At 43.8% G+C, this 15314-nt stretch overlaps 1 protein-coding gene across 44 annotated transcripts in view; it reads left to right on the plus strand.

The window, feature by feature from the left end:
• Positions 1-15314, plus strand: part of LOC103347106 (uncharacterized) — a 619502-nt gene that overhangs the window by 305948 nt on the left and 298240 nt on the right. For 4 of the 44 annotated variants that reach the window (XM_070061489.1, XM_070061478.1, XM_070061485.1 and 1 more), the window contains 2 exons: positions 10394-10457; positions 12177-12807. The exons of 35 other annotated variants lie outside the window; for them this stretch is intronic. The gene's annotated coding sequence lies outside the window, so the exon portion shown is untranslated. Of the gene's footprint in view, positions 1-10393; positions 10538-11474; positions 12808-15314 lie in introns of those variants that run through there. 5 more of the 44 variants (XM_070061484.1, XM_070061488.1, XM_070061476.1 and 2 more) reach the window with 4 other exon arrangements.

Raw genomic sequence — 15314 nt, forward strand, 5'->3', positions numbered from 1 at the left:
CAGGGGAATCCAATTGTTAAAGCATCCTGAGGGCCCGTGGCATGTGTTGATGCGATGTGATTTCTGCCCAGTGCTCTAAATGTCAAAGTAAAAAATTTCAATAAAGCGCGGAAAGCCAGCGGGAGCCCTGGGGGGCTGGCGGCATCCCTGAGCTCTTGCTGGCCCTTAAAAATCTGGGGGAGAGGGTATAAATCTCTCACACCGGGCCATACCCATATCTGCAACAGGTCTCCAAGGTGAACAGCCTCTGGTATGTTAAAACAATGTAAATGTTAAAAAGGACAATTACAATTGGGTTAATTTCTGTAAAGGAGAGAGTCCATGTCTGTCGCTCCCCGTCTTCGTGGAGGAACGACACAGGACCCTGTGTTGTTCTTTCGTCTGCTCGGCCCTCCCCGGGTTTGCTGCTGGTTCTTCCCGGGTTGGCTACCGTCCCTTCCACCTCCGTGGAAGGGCGGTTCCCCCTGCCACATTCCCCACTTCCGCGGGGGAGCGGCACACCACCGGCTGGCTCTCTCGGGGGCTGCACAGGTGTTCCTCAGGTGTTCCTGGTGCATGTTGTCTCTCTCCTCCTTTATAGTCCTCCTCCGCCAATCCCAACTCGGCTGCCCACACGCCGAGTACACTGCTCTCCTCCAATCAGGAGCGGCTCTTGCAGCTTGTCAAGTTGGTGAGAGGCAGCTGGGTAGAAGCTGTACGCTCCTCTCCCAGTGCCACATTGTGGGAGAGCAGATGCATAGAATAAGTCTTAATTCCAGTAACTCAGTCCAGTCCGGGTTGCTCCCCACACATGTCTATCGCCAGGCTCTGTTGGCGGGTTTCAAAGCAGTGGCGCTGTGCGCAAGATTGGCACAAAATTTGATTTTGGCCTTAGAGATTGGCATGGACTGGGTAACTCTCCTCCCCCTTGCCTTATCTCAGAATTTGAACTCTATCTTAAAATCAGGTCTGGTCCAAAGTCTACTCTCCCTGTCTTATCAATGAAACAAATCGGGTATCCCACCCTTCTGATGGCTCTTCTGTTTTATCTCGTACAAGCCAGAAGATATTGCTTTGTAACTTGCTGAACTTATTTTGCAATTTGTTTTAAAAAATTTCTGGGTGGTCAGTACTCAATGAAACAGTAATAGGTAATTAGCACTTGTTTTAGATAAATACAATTTTAATTTTAATTAAATTCAGATAGAGATATATAATATCAGGATCTTAAGTCATTTAGGTGTAACTGCTAATTTAAATTGGGTAAAGGCAAATGAGATAAGTGTCTAAATGTAAACTTTGGTACTTTCAACACCTTACACCTTATGTTCTATAGAAAAACTACTTAAATTTGCTAACGTGTTTTCATAGATTGTCTATATAAAAAGTAGTTCAACATCACTTAAAATTAATTAACACTGAAATTTAAGGTGTTACCTTGTTTAAGAATGTTGTCTTAATTTAAAGATTTTAATAGGTTATTTCAAAATGTAAAGCAAGAAAATTGACAGATAAAAAACATCACAAGCATAAAAAATTTTTTGAAGTAAGAGGGTATGCAAAAGTCACAAAAAGTTATAAGAAAAAAAATTTTTGGACACGGAAGCTATTACTGATTCTCTGTTAAAGCAATAAGTTAAAGTAATCTATTATGTTCTCTTGATGTCTTTGTTAAATTCTACTTGTTTAAAAACAACTGAGTTTTTATTAAGAACTATGGGTTATTTAAATATGTGCTTATTTTCAAACCTTTAAATAATCACCCTGTAACAGTGATCAAATTTGGTCTGTATTATGTCATAATATAAAATGGTATTAATACAAATGTCTGAAAATTATAAAGTCTGGTAATCTAGTGTTACTGAACATAATGGTCATCTTGGTGAAGGGGCCCCAGAGGCCTAAAAAAGTTAAGTGTGCCTTGTAAAATCCTACAGGTGCTTTCAAAAATGCTATGTAAAGTAAACAAGTGTCTCTTCTTGGTTAACAAGTTTGTAATTTTAAATATAACAACTTAAGGTCTTTTGTCATCCACAGTTTTGTATATCAGATTTACTACTCATAAAACTAAAGTGTTGTTGGTTCTGTGTTTAACTGTCCTCCTATTGGTTGCAATGGACTTTTTCCAGCTACATCTATTGTATTCAGTACCTTGGGATGACTTTGTGGACTGATAAAGCCAATAATGAATTACAGGTACCAACTAGGAAAAAGTATAGTTAACTGAGTTTACTAAGATCAGAAAGTAATTCAAATCAATTGGTAATTTATAAAAAAGGTTAAAGATTCTAACAACTATCACTGAAACTGCTTTATTGTTCTGATGTATGTGACCCTATAGTTTGCTGTGAAACTAAATGCATCTATCTAATCAACTCCTCTGTATCATTTATGTATGTTTTTCTAATGTCTCTGCTGGACTAAATGTTATGTATACAAGAAAGTTATCTCAAGTGTTCATATTGCTGTAGAGTTTGATTATATTGTAATCTGTAACAAAATGTTTCCTGTAAGTTTAAACAGCTAAAGTTAATTGAAAATTCGTGTAACCTAAATCTCTGTAAACTTGTTAAAAAAAACAACTGAAAACATTTTATTACTTGTGCTTAAATTTGCTGGTTAAACAAGCTACACCATGTTGGGTATTTAAGAGATGTTTCCAAGTACATGTATTTTTTTTTTGACAGGCAGAGTGGACAGTGAGAGAGAGAGACAGAGAGAAAGGTCTTCCTTTTGCCATTGGTTCACCCTCCAATGGCTGCCGTGGCCGGAGTGCTGCGGCTGGCGCACTGCGCTGATCTGATGGCAGGAGCCAGGTGCTTCTCCTGGTCTCCCATGGGGTGCAGGGCCCAAGCACTTGGGCCATCCCCCACTGCACTCCCTGGCCACAGCAGAGAGCTGGCCTGGAAGAGGGGCAACCGGGACAGAATCCGGTGCCCTGACGGGGACTAGAACCCGGTGTGCCAGAGCCGCAAGGCAGAGGATTAGCCTAGTGAGCCATGGCGCCAGCCCCAAGTACATGTATTCTTAACATTTGTAAAGGACATTGGACCTTCTGGTAAGTGTTTTCCTAAGTTGTTTTCTAATAATTAAATCTACTTGCTAAGTTTTCATTTGATATTACTCTTAAAATGTTTGTGCATGGAAAAGCTGCCCTACCTTTTTGACCCTATTGCCATATATAATTATTCCTTGTAAGATTACTTAATTACTTGGATTAAAGACTAGCATAAAAAATTAAAGCTGCCTCCAGGCAACACCACACAGAGTAACGTGTCTGTTTTGCCTCTGGTGGTGCAAGGTTTTTAAGCATGGCTGGTAACTGGTAAGATTTTGTAGTGATAATCTGGCAGTATCCTTGCATAGCTATTTGGGTAAGGATATAAGTCAGTTCTGTTAAAGGTCAACCATGTTCAGAAATCAGAGTAACTCAGCCCAGCTAAATATTCATAAAAAACATGCCTATGACTATAGACTTCTAGTCTAGGCAATGAAAATTAGAGGTGGGACTGAGCACTCCCTTGACTTGCATTCTCTGGTCTGATTTAACAAGAACCAGGAGAAAAAGAGAGCTGGGCATCAGAAGCAATGTAAAGATGGGTGGCAGGCCTATTATAGGCAGCTCTGTACAGTGATCTGCCCTCAGGGAGACCCAACAGGCCAGTCCACTGCAGTGGCGTTCAATGTGGTAAGCCTGGGCTTCAGCAGAAGTCAGCTTGTGAAGAGCCCTGGCAGCTCTGCCAGCCAAGAGTTGGATCACTGGAAATGGACCTGTCCTGGAGTCGAAGGACTTCAGGTCAGAGCCACGGATCTTATTGGCTCTAAGCTGAAAAGCCCTTCACTCAGCCCAGCCTCCAAAGTGACCACCACTGTTGAAAGAATGGCCAAGTAGGGTCAGTAACATTGCAGACAGAGCTGTAAATTTCCTATTGGAGATGCCACCTGCCTTTACCTGGCCAGCTCTCCTCCCAGGCCAGGTAAGTAATAAAAGTCAAAAGGGTGCCTTCCCCAAGGAGGTTCACACCTCCCTTAAAATGTACCCTATGTAAAAAGATAAATAGGTCTAGGTCCCTTAACTTACAAGGCCTAAAGCCCACCAGGTTATTATCAAGCCCCTTCTATCAGGTTCTCTTTGCATCTCAATCAGAAAACTTATTTGTAACTTGGACAACACCTTTCTTGACTCCTCTAATAGCAACTCTGGACCCTGCCTGGCCCACTCCTGGGCCTCATTCCTTTGTAATTTTGTTGCTTATTAAAATCAGTGGTACACAGACATTCTGTACATATCCTGTGGGGGCAGCTGTAGTATCTTTTAAACAGTATTACCGTAAATAGTGTACTTCAAAATGTAAATTACCTTGTTTAAAACTGTGACTTTAACATCTGTATAATTAGTGCATATGGTATCTACTCTCCATTATCAGGATAATTCATTATTAGGTAAATTTGGCTAGTAGGAAATACAGTTCTGTGAGCAGTGTTTCCTATTAAATATCAACTACTATCTCAGTTACGCATAACAGCAGCAGCTCCGCCTTGTTCAGAAAAAGTAAATGCACAAAGTTAAAAAGTTTAAAAGATATACTGCAAATAGCTAGTCATTATTCTGAGTACTAAAGTAGAGCAGAAATTAAACGCTGAGGATTTCTGTAAATTCTTTGTTCTCTGTAGTAGATCACCGTTTATACTCCCAGCATGTGTGTACTGGTAATCCTCTCCCACACTAATGAGTGATTTTTCTCCCAGTTTTGGCTGGAATATGCTTTATTCTCACCCTGTCTCTATAGTACAGTGTCTGGTTAAGTGTTTACAGCTGGTGATAGAGCGAACCAAGGCCTTCGGCAACCAGGAGGTCAACCAAATGCTACTACAGGAATGTGCTCGGCTCCCCACCCAGGATACAGTGGCTTAAGACATCGCCCCATGGCAGTGCAGAGTGCCTCGTTGCCCCACATCAACAGGGGTGGCTCTGAAGACGGATCGTCATCCCTCTGTACCTCTTGGACTTTTGGGACTGATGTGATGGGCTGTGCGCCACTCTGGGAAAAAATGCTGCTTTTACGCTGATCACTCGGGCCTAATAAAAGATAACATGGCTGGCTAAGGTCAGGGAGGGGCTGGCAAGATAAAAAAAAGAACAGGAGGCCTCTCAGGGGTGGTTTGAGTCTTGGTTCAATTCTTCTCCGTGGCAAGCCACCCTACTATCAGGACTCATAGGGCCCTTGTTCTCCTGATTTTAATTTTAACCTTCAGACCTTGCATTGTTAACAAACTTGTACAGTTTATGAAACAGAGATTGGACACCATTCAATTAATGGTCCAACAGTCCCAATATAAACCCTTAAATGTTTGTAAAACCTATAAAATGTCAGTCCAAAACCCATGATTGGGTTTTTCAAACATGTACAAAAACAAGGGGGGAATGAAGAACCAAAGTGACTCCATTTTAAAACAAAAAAAAAGCAGCCTCCATTTCCCATAGCAGACCCGTGTCCTTGTAAAAGCAGGCATTCAGGCATTCCGGAGATATCAAAGCTTACCAGGGACAGCTAGCTCGGTAGACCAAGGACAGCACAGTAGAGATTGCTAAACAAGGTAACTCCCTGAGCCCAAAGCTTCCATGCTGTATGAACTCTTTTTTTCCTGCTGATGTAGCCCCTTTTTCCTTTAAAAACTCTCCCAAACAAAGACTGGGGCCTCACTCCTTCCTCCGCTGTGCAGTTTGGTTGGATGGGGTCCCTGTCGTGGCTTGTACTTCTGAATAAACCTTGCTGTTGCAGTTCGGTGTGATCGACTCTCTGGGGGTCTCTGCGGGGGTCTAACGATCTGGGCACAACAGTGGCTCCAGGACTCCAGCAGCCCACTGGTGTGGGGTGGGGTGGAGGAGGTGGAGTTTCCCAAGGAAGTAACGGGGCTGGCTTTTTTGGAGGGGGGTCTTCAGAGTTGTGGTCTGGTTCTGGTTGCTAGCTTGAATTTTCCTCTTCCAAGTTCAAATCCAAGAGCTGTCTTTCCTCCCATCAGGGCCAGTTAGGGCAGACATAGGAGGACACATATTATGCTTATTTATTATGGAATGAGGCCATTTCCTCTAAAGTCTCAGTATCCTTTTTTTTCATATTTGACAATTCTGTTAGGTAGGGGCTACAGTGAAATCAGTTCTTAGAAGATTTCTGTAGGAGACGCGGGCAATTCAGTGTGGGTGTGATGATTAGAACACATATGAATAGCAGTTTACATTGCCATAGGAAAACTTCCCCCATTCTACCTTGGCTCGGTACAGCTACTAACATAGAAGTAACAATGGCACTTTCTAGTGGTTTTACCCTGTGTAGCCATAGAGAAGATGTGTAAGATGTTAAAGTGCACAAAGCATACTGCTGTCACCAGAACCCAGCTGACTTCCTTCAGAGCCCTTTTCAGAATCTATTTTGTTATGCACTGTCTGACACAGCTTCTACTATGGAAACTCCAAGAGAGGTCTCTGTCTTATTCCCAGTACCTAGCACATGGCTTGGCATATGGTAATGATTTTCATAGTTTTTAAATTTGAAATGATTATTTGAGAAGTAGAGAGACAGAGGGAGGTAGAGAGCGCTCTTATGTACTGGATTATTTCCCAAATACCTGCAATGGCTGAGATGGGGCCAGTCAAACCAGAAATCAAGAACTCAATCCAGCTTTGCCATATGGGTGGCAAGAACCCAACTACCCAAGCCATTGCTGCTCTCAAAGTCTGCATTAGGAGGAAGCTGGAGTTAGAAGCCAGACCTGTGTGTTGAACCCCAGGTACTCTGAATGTGGGATATAAATGTCTTTATTGCCAAATATCCTGGTAATGGTGTTAAAAGTGGAAGTGAAGGGGCTGGTGCTGTGGCTTAGCAGGTAAAGCCGGTGCCTGCAGTGCTGGGATCCCATATGGTGCTGGCTCGAGTCCCGGCTGCTCCTCTTCTGATCCAGCTGTCTGCAATGGACTGGGAAAGCAGTAGAAGATGGTCCAAATCTGTGGACCCCTTCATCATGTGGGAGACCTGGAGGAAGCTCCTGACTCCTGGCTTCAGTTTGGCCCAGCTCTGGCTGTTGTGGCCATCTGGGGAGTAAACCAGTGGATGGAAGACCTCTCTCTGCCTCTGCCTCTCTGTAACTCTGCCCTCCAAATAAAGAAATAAATCTTTAAAAAATGGAAGTGAGTGCAAGATTTGGTTCATTTGAGGATCTGTTAACAAGTTTCTAATCAGTGCTGAATTCCTTTCTCTCATATTTCAAAGGAAGGTTTTTTTTAAAAAAAAAAAGATTTATTTATTTATTTGAAAGGCAGAGTTTACAGAGGAGCAGAGGCAGAGGGATCTTCTGTCTGCTGGTTCACTCCCCAAATGGATGCAATGGCCAGAGTTGTGCTGATCTGAGCCAGAAGCCAGAGCTGCTTCTGGGTCCCCCACGGGTGCAGGGGCCCAAGCACTTGGGGCATCCTCCACTGCTTTCCCAGGCTAGAGCAGAGAGCTGGATTGGAAGTGGAGCAGCTGGGACTCGAACCGGTGTCCATATGGGATGCTGGTGCTGCAGGTGGCGGCTTTACCTGCTATGCCACAGCACCGGCCCAGGAACTTCTTAAAGTTTGCAGTTTCATTGACTGGCTTTTATTTAAATTGGATTAAAGTGTTTTATATGGAAAAAATTTGATATACTTTTCAGAATGCAACTGACAGGTACTAGCCTATGTTTATGGGAGGAAAAAAATCAATTACCTGAGACAAGGGGCCTAGATATCTTGGAAACATGTCTTGAGAACAACCCAACATTTGCAGATCAAAGGCCCTGCCCAATATCATTGTAAGGAAGGTCCCAAGTCTGGTGCCAGGAACCTTTCTGCCCAGTAATGTAACACCCAGGGAGGATCCTGCACTTGGGTGTTCTGCCTAGTAATCTTCCAGAGATGGGTAGGGAATATGGTTGAAAAAATTTGCCCATACCCATACAAACCATAGTCTAAATGCGGATGGGGGCATATACACTGACTTTTGGCTGAGCTCCCTTCTTGATGAGTCAGGTGCACTTCTTCATCAACCTCACTAGCGTGCTTGCTGCCAGTCTCTTGTCTCTCCTCTGAATTCTTGTCGAATGGGGAGGTAAGGACTCCATTATAAATGTACCTGAACAAATGCTGTGAAGAGTTGGCCTGTCTTCCTGGGAGAAGTGAGGGATGATCCCAGAAGCTTAAAAGGCCTATTTGCCTGTGAGAAACTCCCCTTTAGACTACCTTGGTGATGTCACAGCTCTTTCCATATTTCAAGGGGAGAAGCAAATTTTGGAAGTGCTGAGCTTCAACTTCCAGCCTTACTGGCAATGCCGCTTTCTCTACCTTTGTCAAAACAACACACACACACACACACACACACAACCAACAAAACACAACTTTGGGCTGAGTTAACAAATCAAACTCACATAAGACCACAGTTAGTTTGTTCTGAATTCCTGGGATCCTGTATGTGGGGAGTTCTGAAAGGCTTGTGTTCAAGCAGCCCAGCATCTGCAACCCCTGGAAATGTCGTAGGGTGGCTTGTCCATGTTCTTTTCTTCAGGGCAAGAAAAGAGTTCAAGGATGAGACTTAGGTAAAGCTTAGCAGAGAAACAAGATTTAGTTACATGCAAAGTGATGCATGCTCGAGAGAGCTACATTCTGTAAGGTTCAGGTCCATCCTTTTCTATGGCCTGGAGGCCAAAGGGATGGGCTTGGAGCAGAGCTTCTAAGAGCAGAAAGAGCATTTTCCTAGAAATTTTCTCACCTTACACTTTGTTTTTTTTTTTTTTCACAGTTGTTAAAAAATGTATGAAGTGCCAACTATTGTTGGCTCAAAGAATTTTGTGATCTTAGATGTAGAAGCTATGGAAATAGGAAGTATGGAAACAAAAATGTCCTATCGGTGTTGAATAGTAAGGTATTAGGTGGGTGGGTGTGTCAAAGTGAGTTTAAATCTGGGATAGAGACCACTGAACTAACACACTTCATTGTATAACGTTGGGGGCAGTTGTGTACTCCCTTTGAACCAAAACTGCACTAGATTGTGAACAAAGCTTTGGAGAGAGCATTTCAGCATTTTATTTGCAGATACTGGCCTACCTACCAATCAAAACACAACTCCCTTCTAGGCAACCTGGAGACACACAGCTTTGGACCCAAGAAGGTTTGAGTATATACAAGGGTAGGGAGACATATTAGGGAGAGGTAAACAACCTAGACCTTTAGTTTGGTTCATAAAGGGTATGCAGTGATGGGAATTCCACCTGAGGGCAAGGGAAATTAGACCACCACTAGAAGGGCTGCCCTAGATCAAGGCCACCTTGGATAACTCAGCTAGAATTTCTCTGTCTAGGCCTTCGGGATTGGGAATCAGGAGAGCAATTATGTTCAGAGACTTTCTGGAAAGTATCAAGTTTCTTTTGAACACATAAAACATTCATACCACTGTGGAACTAGCAGGGATCACCATCAGTGACACTCAGTAGTGTGGCCTCTTTCAAGGCTCACACAAAAGCAGTTGATTAGACAAATCATATTTGCCCAATGTCTGTGTCAGCAATGAAGCCTGAAATGGAATTCTTGATTCAGAGAACAGAATCTTACAATTTCCCTCCTCTGCAGTGATTTAACACATACTCTCTGCTTACAATATAGCCATAGGTAGAAGCTGTTTCCATTCATCATCTCTTTGGCAATATCCTTCATAAGGTGGATTGAATTGCTAAACCTGTTTTATGGAAGAGATGACAGCTTAGAGATAATAGAAATCTTCAACTCTTTCTCATCTATAACATGTAAAATTGTGTAAAAAAATCTGAGACAAAATTAGGACTCACATCCCAGTGTCCAGTGCTTTTTAGCACAGTGTATACTAGGCAATGATCAAGAAAGGAGAGCTGGATCAAACACTTTATCATTCTACATTATAAACTGGGGAGATAATGTTTGCTGGCTTTTTTTCTCAGAAATGTCATAACAGATTTGAGATCATTGTTGTGAAAACTTTAGTAAATAAGAGCATGCTATGGAACATCTTCGATGTCCCTCTTTAAATCCTAGTAACTTTTCAAAATGAGTTTATTTGCTCATGGAAACAAGCACTTTAAAGATAGTTGAGAAAGCCCTACCTAAAACCACAATCAACAGTTTCTGGAATCTATCTGACAATGCTTTCTGAATAGTTTGTTTCTGGGATGTCTTCTCCTTCGTAAGGAAAAATAGTGGTCTTAGATTCAACCAGAACAAATGGATGGAGAATGTCTAGATGAGTGCTGATAATATGTCTAAAAATGGAAGTATGTCCACTCTTCTTGGATGCATATCTTGGTGATGACGGGCACACACAGCACACGGTATCCTGGGAGGGCCCATCACCACTGTTGCCCTCTATTCCAGAAGTTCCTGGTGTGCTGGCAGTGAGGTCTGGGACGGGAACTGGGCACTCATGGATCTCAAATTGGTAAGTGGAAGCCGCACATCTACAAACTCTGCCCTTCTGTGAGTCAAAGGCCGAGACACCATACAGAGAATGGATTGGTGGTGAGTACAGATGATCTGTCCCTTCATCAGGTATCATCCATGGGAGCCTACTGTATTTCACTTGCTGACATCCCTACCGCTGACTTAAGACTCCTGAGACTAGGACCATAGATTCTAGAAAAAAATAATAGAAGATCCTTTTCAGGTACATAGGTTGGCCCCTTTTCCCATTCAAACCCTTCCATTAACAGACAAAGAACCAAATGTTTATATGAGAGTGTGTTGAAACCTTCAGATGATTTTGCTGAGACAACTTATCTGTGTTTGAAAGACTATTTTGGGCTGGTGCCACAGCTCACTAGGCTAATCCTCTGCCTGCAGCACTGGCACATCGGGTTCTAGTCCCGGTAGGGGCACCGGATTCTGTCCCGGTAGCTCCTCTTCCAGTCCAGCTCTCTGCTGTGTCTCGGGAGTGCAGTGGAGGATGGCCCAAGTGCTTGGGCCCTGCACCACATGGGAGACCAGGAGGAAGCACCTGGCTCCTGGCTTCGGATCGGCACAGCACGCCGGCTGTAGCGGCCATTTGTGGGGTGAACCAATGGAAAAGGAAGACCTTTTTCTCTGTCTCTCTCTCACTAACTCTGCCTGTCCAAAAAAAAAAGACTATTTTGCATAAAACAAGTTCTTAACCCAAAACTGGGAAGATGTTATTTCTTCCCTAAGCTTCCTGGCAGGAGATCAGCTGAAGGATTTTAAATATCAGCCTTCTGTGAGGTATTGCCCAATGTAAAAATCTGCCCAGGAATTTAATAGGGATGGCCTGAAATGTATCTGAAAAGATTAATTTTTAAAATATATATGTATTAATTTATTTGAAAGAACAACAGAGGGAGAGAGGGAGAGGAGGGGGAGAGGGAGAGGAGGGGGAGAGGGAGAGCAGAGAAGAGGAGAAAAAGAGAAGAGAAGGGAAAGGAAGGGAAGGGAAGGGGAGGGGAGGAGAGGGAAGGAGAGTAGAGAAAGAACAAAAGAAATATCTTCAACCACGGCTGGTGCTGTGGCGTAGTGGGTAAAACCACTGCCTGCATGTCAGCATCCCATATGGGCACCAGTTCAAGTCCCAGGTGCTCCTCTTCCCATCCAGCTCTCTGCTCTGGCCTGGGAAAGCAGTAGAAGATGGCCCAAGTCCTTGGACCCCTGCACCTGCATGGGAGACCTGGAAGAAGCTCCTGGCTCCTGGCTCCTGGCTCCTGGCTTTGGATGAGTGCAGCTCCAGTCATTGTGGCCATTTGAGGAGTGAACCAGCAAATGGAAGACAGACTTTCTCTCTCTCTCTCTCCCACCCCTGTGTAACTCTGCCTTCCAAGTAAATAAATAAATCTTTTAAAAAAAGAAAAAAAAGAAATATTTCAACCTTCTGGTTTACTACCCTAATGTCCATAACAGCCAGAGGTAGGTCAGGCAGAAGCCAGGAGCCAGGAGCTGCCACACGGGTGGCAGGGGCCCAAGCACTTGGGCTATCTTCTTCCTTCTCAGGCATGTTAGTAAGATGTTGGATCATAAGCAGAGCAGCCAGCACTGGAACTGGCATTCTGATATAGGAGTGACAGCTTAATCTGCTGCACCACAATACCAGCCTTAAAGATGAATTTCAGAAATAGGAAAAAAGTCTTTTCCTTATTCCCTCACCTCTCTCTTGCAGTGATAATGGACTTCCCTCCTTCAGAGTATCCAAAGGCTTCTCCACCACCCGGAATCCTAGAACAGCAACACTGTGGGGAGCAAGCCGGACTGGACTGAGTTACTGGAATTAAGACTTATTCTATGCATCTGCTCTCCCACAGTATGGCGCTGGGAGAGGAGTAAACAGCTTCTACCCAGCTGCCTCTCACCAACTTGACAAGCTGCAGGAGCTGCTCCTGATTGGAGGAGAGCGGCGTACTCGGCGTGTGGGCAGCCGAGTTAGGATTGGCAGAGGAGGACTATAAAGGAGGAGTGAGACGGCATGCACCAGGAACATCTAAGAGGAACATCTAAGGGGAACACCTGTGCAGCCCCCGAGAGAGCCGGCCGGCGGTGTGCCGCTCCCCTGTGGAAGTGGGGAATGTGGCCAGGGGGAACTGCCCTTCCACGGAGGTGGAAGGGACGGTAGCCAACCCGGGAAGAACCAGCAGCAAACCCGGGGAGGGCCGAGCAGACGAAAGAACAGCGCAGGGTCCTGTGTTGCTCCTCCACGAAGAGGGGGAGCGACACAACACCACTTCTAAGACACAAAAGAACTTCAAGCTTTGCTTCTCAGGTGGTCACACAGTGTCTTCGTTTTCCTTTTCAAGGTCAGAGAGCCCCAAAGCTGTTAGAATTTTAATTGAAATGTCCTCCCTACAATCTTCATGTTAACTTCAAAATGTTTTGTGACTAGAAATCGAAACTCCAGCAGTTGACAGTTGAGGTGTCCTTTAGCTTCAAAATCAAGTAAGATTCACCACTGAATTACTAGAAACAGACATCAGTTTTTATTGTTATATACCACACAAATTATGAAACACCACCACATGTGTAATGTATGTGATCATATATAACTCAAATGCACGTCCTCCCCACCTCCCAGTCCTTCTGGCTAACGTTCAGGATTGTAGTGTTGAAGGGGAGTGTGGTCAGTAAAATGAAAAACTCTGTGTTTACCTTGATGCTCCTTGTGTGCATGCATTGAAACTAAAAGAACACTTCTCCAGTTCTTGACATTGGCACTGTCTAGGGCAAGCACTTGGTGTTAAAACCGGCCTACGTCTGGTGCTGAGAAGATCCTCAAGTCACAAAAGACACACCTACAGATATCACGACCTGCCACATATTTTCATTTTGGATACGAGATTTGTCAATACCGATCTCACAGTGTGAAGATTAAAATGGGATAGAGCACTCAGCAGACTCATAGAATGGCAGATGTCCTAAATAGCACTCTGGCCTCAGAATCAGCCCTAAAGGCATTCGGATCTGGTTGAAAAGCCCATGAGAGTATTTCAGGCATGGAAAGCCAAGACACTCTGGCAAAAGATCTCTGTGAGTGAGATCTCAGTGGAAAGAACAGGTCTTCAAAGAGGGAGGTACCTTTCTCTGAAGGGAGGAGAGAACCTCCACTTTGACTATGACCTTGTCTAAACAAGATAAGAGTCGGAGAACTCAGAGGGCTTCCATAGCCTTGGGAACTCATGACTGGAGCATAGGGAGATTACTGATGCCATAGACAGGAGTGTCAATTTGTAAAGTCAACAACAGGAGTCACTGTGCACTTACTCCTCATGTAGGATCTCTGTCCTTAATGTGCTGTGCATTGAGATTTAATGCTATAACGAGTACTCAAATAATATATTTCACTTTGTGTTTCTATGGGGGTGCAAACTGTTGAAATCTTTACTTAATGCATACTAAACTGATCCTCTGTAAAAAAAAAAATTATCAACTCCCAACTTGATTCTCACTGGGATTAAACATGACAATAGGTCTGATCTGATTTCATCATCATTTAAAAAAATCATCTATTATTCCTCACTTTATGTTTCTGTGAGGGAGCAAACTGTTGAAATCCTTACTTAATATATACTAAGCTGATCTTCTGTATATTAAGATAATCGAAAATGAATCTTGATGTGAATGGAAGGGGAGAGGGAGTGGGAAAGGGGAGGGCTGTGGGTGGGAGGGACGGTATGGGGGGAAGCCATTGTAATCCATAAATCGTACTTTGGAAATTTATATTCATTAAATAAAAGTTTAAAAAAATGGGATAGAGCGATGTCAGCATTGCATTCATAGTAAGCCCTAAATCAGTGAGCGCTTTAAAGCCACAGCACTTCTCTGCAACATTTTAAGGCACTTGAGTAACTGGAAAGTGTCCCTGACTTTGGTGATGAATAGTGGTGATGAAAGCAACCAAGGAAGCCCTGCCAAAGCAAGTGATAGGGCTGTGGGTGAGCCGCAAAATGTGTTAGTCTTCTCCCTCAGTAGCTAGGGCTGGGAATATGAGAAGGAATGTATAAGGTGAATAGACCACATACTACTCCTCTCCCCAAGTTACTAACCTGTTGGAGGTGAGAATACACATACCTCTGTGAATTTACCAGCAACTGTAGCAGTTAGAGGTTCACGTGCCTTCACAAACTGCTTTGAGAATGCAACTATCTTCTGAGTGTTAACTGAATTTCTTACATCACTAGTTTTTAGTAAATGTATATTTCTCATTTGAAAAGCATAGTATATAAAAATGAGGTTGTATCAAAATGTTTGTGCAGGGGGCCAGTGCTGTGGTATAATGCAGGTGCTATAATGCAGGTGCTAAGCCTGCACCTGCATTGCTGGCATCCCATATGGGCGCAAGTTCTAGTCCCAGCTGCTCTTCTTTCAGTCCAGCTCCCTGCTGATGGCCTGGGAAAGCAGTGAAAGATGACCCAAGTGCTTGGGTCCCTGCACCCACATGGGAGACCTGGAAGAAGCTCCTGGTTTCCCTCCCTCCCTCCCTCTCACCCTCCCTCTTACCCTTCTTCTTTTTACCTTTCTGTCATTTAAACAAATTTTTTGAGTTAGCATATTTTATTTATTTTTAAAATTTTTTAATTTTTTTTTGACAGGCAGAGTAGACAGTGAGAGAGAGAGAGACAGAGAGAAAAGTCTTCCTTTTTCCATTGGTTCACCACCCAATGGCCTCTGCAGATGGCACACTGCGGTCAGTGCACCACGCTGATGTGAAGCCAGGAACCAGGTGCTTCCCCTGGTCTCCCACGCGGGTGCAGGGCCCAAGCACTTGGGCCATCCTCCACTGCACTCCCAGGCCACAGCAGAGAGCTGG

This window comes from Oryctolagus cuniculus, chromosome 17 (assembly GCF_964237555.1).
Source record: "Oryctolagus cuniculus chromosome 17, mOryCun1.1, whole genome shotgun sequence".
Taxonomy (NCBI): Eukaryota; Metazoa; Chordata; class Mammalia; order Lagomorpha; family Leporidae; genus Oryctolagus; species Oryctolagus cuniculus.